At 36.5% G+C, this 6030-nt stretch overlaps 1 pseudogene; it reads right to left on the reverse strand.

Moving 5' to 3' along the window:
- Positions 1–2757: 2757 nt before the first annotated feature.
- The window catches only part of LOC105743265, a 9955-nt pseudogene continuing 6682 nt past the window's right edge, over positions 2758–6030 (reverse strand).

Consider the following 6030-nt stretch of genomic DNA (forward strand, 5'->3'; position numbering starts at 1 on the left):
CAGTATAAATCTTAAAACAAAAATTAAGATTAAGCAATATTCAGAAAATTAAATACTAATTAATTAAAAATTAAATGTTTGAAAACAATTGAACTAAGAAAAAATTTTCATGATAGTAAAGAATTACAAGGGGGCTGGGGAGATAGCTCAGTAGAATAAGCGCTTGCCTGGCAAGCTCAAGGGCCTGAGTTCAATTCCTGGTTCTGCAAATAAATAATAAAATAAACTAAGATAGTAAAGAATTACTAAGAAGAAAGCATAGGATAAATACTGGAATGACAAATAAATGATCAGCACTTCTAACAATTTGGGGATAGGATATCATACAAAGTTCCAGTGTGTCATGGACATAGGTAATGTCCATAACACTTACTGGTCTGAACATATGCAACTTGCTTTGTTTCGTTTTGTTTTTTAATGGGCCTTGATTATCACAGGGGAATCCAGACTTGGACTTTGAGTAATGCTATACAGTAGACATGGAGACTTGTAACAATGGAATGAAGAATGTATTTTGCATGATGTGATAGACATGTGTCCTTGGGACCCAGGTCCAGAAGACTATGGTGCATACAAATGTGTATAAATGTAAGTAAGGTCCCTGTGGTAAGGTCTAGACGTCCAGTCTGTCACACTGTTGGGAAGTGGTGGAGCTGTGCATTCCTCCCACATTTTTTCACATCCCAACAATGAGGGGAATAGGCTCCTGCTGCTACATGCTCCCACTATGATGATATACTGCCTTGTTAGCTGCCCAACATTTTGGAACTGACCAATTGCAAACTAAAACTGTCAACTAAAAGCAACCTTTTTCTTTTAATAAGTTGGTTATCTCAGATATTTGCTACAGTAGCCAAAAGCACACATCTACCTATTAATACAGCTCCAACAGATCAACAGCAAAAACTAACTGAAATGAGTGGAGAATTAGACAGTTTTACAATAACAGTTGGATTCTACAATGCACTACTTTTCATCATGTTTAGAATAGTTGCACAATGAATTGATAATAGAGGACTTGATCTTATAGACATATATAAAGCACTCCACCCAACAATAGCAGAGTACGTATTCTTCTCAAGTGCCCATGACCATGTGTCTAGGATAGACCATGTGTTACACTATGACACAGTCTTAAATTTATTTTTTTTTAAACTTTTTTTTTTTTTGGTGGAACTGAGGATTGAACTCAGGCCCTTGCGCTTGCCAGGGAAGCATTTATTCTATTGAGCTATCTCCCCAGCCCCTCTTAAATTTAAAGGCAGATGTTTTCTCTGACTAAATGGGTGAAGCTATACCCCCAATAATAGAAGGAAAAGTAGAAAAGCAAAAAATTAAGTATTTAGAAATTAAACATCATGCTCTTAACAAATGAGTTAAAGATCAAATCACAAAGAAAGGAGGGAAAACTGTGAGATAAGTTACAATGGAAATAAGCACAGCAAAAGAAACCACCAACAGATTTAAGAAACAACCTACAAAATGAGAAAAAAAATGTCGCCAGCTACTCTTGAAAATGAAAATATAACTAGACTTGTGAGATAATGAAAACAGTAACTAGAAAATATAGCTGCAATGCCTACATGCAAAAAGAACAATGTCAAATAGATAACCTAATGACACATCCAATAGAGTTAGAAAAAGAAGAGTGAACTAAACCAAAAATGAGGAGGTATTACAAAATGAAAACTAGGGCAGAAATCAGTAAAATAGAAAATGATTATCAAGGAAATAAAAATATGATTCTTAGAGCCAGATGCGATGGTGGACACCTATAATCCCAGCATCTGGAAGGGTGAGCCAAGAGAATCATCTTGAGTCTGAGCTATGCAATTCATCGTGAATTCAAGGCCTGCCTGAACTACATAGTGAGATCCTGTCTCAAACAACAACAACAACAACAACAAAAAGTTTATTCTTTGAAATGATTTTTTAAATAGATAGACATATCTGCTTTTAGCAGTTATATTAGCTTTCCAGAAGTAACAAAATACCTGAGAATAACAGCTTAAAGGAAAAAAAGATTTTTCTTGAGTTCTACCAGGTTTTTTGTTTTTGTTTAATACCAGATCGAATTTAGGACCTTGCACTTGCCAGCCAGGCATTTATGCCACTGAACTAACTCCTTGGCTAGGTTTTGAATTATATACTAATGATTGAAAAAGAAATTATTCCCATAATTAAAATAGAGACTATAGCCATGGTGGAGATTCAATCCCTGGCATGCTGTGCTGGACCCGCCCCTGGGGCACTGCGCACTGATTAAGATTGGGCATGGTGGCACACATCTGTAATCCCAGCACTTGGGAGGCTGAAGACAGGAGAATCACTACGAGTTCAATCTATATAGTGAGAGCCTCTAGGCCCTGTAGACCCTGTACTAAATACAGGAAAAAAAGGGGGCCGGGGAGATGGCTCAGTGGAGTAAGTGCTTGCCTGGCAAGCACAAGGGCCTGAGTTCAATCCCTGGTTCTGCAAAAAAAAAAAAAAAGAAAAAAAGAAAGAAAGAAAAAGAAAAGAAAAGAAAAAAAATACAGGAAAAAAAAATAGTGGCTCTAAAAACCAGAATTCAAGAAAAACTAACAGCCAAATGAAAGGAGAGACAATTCTTTCATATTCAGATCACAACGTCCTGATGCAGCAGGGCACACAGCCATGTGCTTTGTGCTCTCAGAATCCTCAGAGGATGATGCTTTTGCTTCCAGGGGCTGCTTTCAACTGCTGCACCTATGGGTGACCTAAAGCTTCTGGAGTAAACTACACTTGGAATCCACAACCTACAACTTCTAGACAAGATCCGCAGCAGATGAAAAGAACAACTCCTAACCTCCAGCCATCCACAGCTAAATTACAACCTGTAGTCCCAACAGAAAAATGAATCTCAGAAGCCAAGTACATTGGGTACCACATAAAGTTCTCAGAAGAGAGGTCTTCCCCAAAGTCCTGGACTGCCCAAGATTAGCAATCTTCATAAGACAGACCTCTTGAGATAACCATAGAACACTTTCTGGTTTTAAATTCCAATAATGTTATTCCAATAATAGCTATATTTACAGTGAGGTACTGGATAGCCGAGAGCATCTGGTAAAAAGTTTGCAAGTAGTTTCTTTAAGACATTTGTTCCCTCCTGTTACAATGCTGTATATGGTTAGATTTCTAAATTTCTGTGTAAAAATATGTAAGTGATTATTCCTATTTTTTTTGAATTTTTTTCTTCATATTCTATAAGAACTTAAAGTTCAACATATCAATACTTGATGGAAAATACCTGTCCCGTGTTATGCCTAAGATGTTTGATATTTAGACAGATAGGTAAGCCGAACTGCATATGTTGCCGGGTAATAATATGCTTCTCTTCTGGAGGGTTAACAACCTAAGTTTGCAGATCAAAAATCAGAGAAAAGGAAGGGCTGCAAGGTCAGTCAACATTTTGGCCCTAGCCTTTCAAGGTCCATGAAGACTCAGGACATAGGAGAACCTGTACTGTAACATCCTGTAATTCAGTTGTGCCCCAAATTTTCTCATCAATGAGATTATGGAGCCCCAGAAGAATGTGATCAATGATGTATAGTGTGCCTAAGGAGAATCACATGGGAGAAAAAACATTCTCTCAAGCGTTCACAGAAAGCAAATTGGTCAAGCAATGGCCGTGACTCATCCACATGGCTGATACTGACAAAGGATCTACAAAGTGCAGTACAGGATTACAGGATAAATCCTGAGGGTACTTGACTAACCTCATCAGATACAAAAGATACATTTCTTGTTATATAGGTCTTGCTTTATCTTAGTCTTAACCATCCAGCAGAAAAGTATAAAAATGAGGTATATAAAGTAAAGCCATATTAATATGCTGAGCTGTAAAAGCCTCAAGTCAACAACTTCTGCGGATAATCCACTACTATTGTGGACTGCTGGACTATGTTGGATTGTTTTGCTGAATTCACGCACCTATAGTATTTAGATGCCAAGGGATTACCCATCTCTGACAGGACTAAACATAAAAAGTGAATATACAAAGGAAGGACCATTTTGTATTTGTATATACAGAATAGTTAGGATAGATATACAGCTACTTTCACTTAATTCAATGAGAAGACAGATTTGTACTAATAGTGTTTGGACAAGATATCCTCTCTGCTTCTTGTACTATAGATAACCACTAAGAAGATAACAATGTACAATGTATTAATTTTAAAAAAGACATTTGTTCCCCCAACATCTTGTCAATCAGCTCCCATCCCTTCATCAATTCCAAAACAATGAAATAATCTGCTTCAATAAAGTTTTTCATCTTGATGATACAAGGATAGTTTAGTTTTTGGTTTTTTTTTTTTTCAGTTTCTGTTTCCAACATTAAGATTTCCAGTATGACTCAAAACAAATAGCACATTTCCTTTTGCTGGTGATCTTTATGGCTACTTTCTTACATGTTTTCCTCTGAAAAGCCAGCTTTACTGCTCCATAAGCACCGTGTTCAAGAGTTTTTGATATGATACATTCATCTCTTAATTGCTTGGGATAGACTGACCATTTACTGTCAGATAAAAGAATACAAAAGTTTCATTTCTACACAGTGAAAACAGATCTCAGAATGATTACTCAAAAGATGTTTTCCTTTCCCTACAAGCTCTGTTTTTTGGTTTTTGGCTTTTGGCTTTTTGATACAAGGTCTCACTCTATAGTTCAGGCTGCCCTTGAACTCACTTTGAAACCCAGGCACAGCGATTGTCTTCCCTCAGCCTCCTTAGTGCTGGGATTACAGGCATGCACCGACTCAAGCTCTGTGCTTACAAAAGTTTCACTCCCACTCTGATCCACTTTGTATACAAGGTAAGAATTCTTAGGGCCCATTTCCCTAAAACCCCAAACATGTTTCCTGCTATATGTCTATCATTCATTTTTTAAAGCCGTGGTTCATCAAAGCAAGTCTTAGCTCTTGTCCTACCCTAACCAATTTATGATTCTCTTACCAAATAGAATCTACAAACTAACTTTTTAAAGAATAGTTGAGTAACTAAAATTGCAGGGCATGAGCTGGACGTGATAGCACAAATATTAAATACTAAACCACTGTACTCAGAGACATTCAGTAGACTGAGGCAGAAGGATGGTATTTTCAAGCCCATGGGCAATTTAGGAAGAAGCTGTCTCAAAACTAAAATATTACATATCAAGTAGATGAACTTACAGAAAATTCAGAGAGAACAAGTGACATGAAATATTGAGTAAGATTACCATTATTATTCTTTAAAGCTCTCTTATTGGGACTGGGGAGATAGCTCAGTACAATAAACACTTGCCTGGCAAGCTCAAGGGCCTGAGTGCAATCCCCAATTCTGCCAAAAAAATAAATAAATAAACAAATAAAAATAAAGCTCTCTTACTTATTCCTGATTTTATTACTAATACAGTCATAAATAATTTGCAAAGATTGATCTGCTGGGTACTACAAATAAACCTGGAGACCAAATCTGTAACTAGTCTCTCTAACAAGTACCTTATATAGGTCAACCAAACTTACTACTTTCATATATAGTCTCCGAAAGATTTAGTATGTGCCAGAGACAACAAAATCCATAGGCTATGGGAGATAGCTCAGTAGAATAAGTGTTTGCCTGGCAAGTGCAGGGTTCTGACTTCAATCCCCAGTACTGAAAAAAAAATCAGAGGTAACAAAATCCAGAATTAAATATATTAAAATCATACCTTGCCTAACAAGTGCAGAGCCCTGAGTTCAATCCCCGGTAAGACCAAAAAAAAAAAAAAAAATCAGACCTTAGTCAATGATAGCCCATATATACAAAGGTAGTCCCTAAATATTATAAGGAAAGTGAAAAACATCTATCATTTAGTAACATCCTAACTGTCCTGTATCATAGCACGGCATATTACAGATATGTTTGTGTCCTACCTAAACAAACCTACTGTACTTCTAGTCATGTAAATGCATAGTATATACAGTTATATACAGTTTATAATACTTGATAATGGTAATGAATGGATTATTACTGACATATTTTCTATGAT

This window comes from Octodon degus, unplaced genomic scaffold, assembly GCF_000260255.1.
Source record: "Octodon degus isolate 3935 unplaced genomic scaffold, OctDeg1.0 scaffold00111, whole genome shotgun sequence".
NCBI classification, from domain to species: Eukaryota; Metazoa; Chordata; class Mammalia; order Rodentia; family Octodontidae; genus Octodon; species Octodon degus.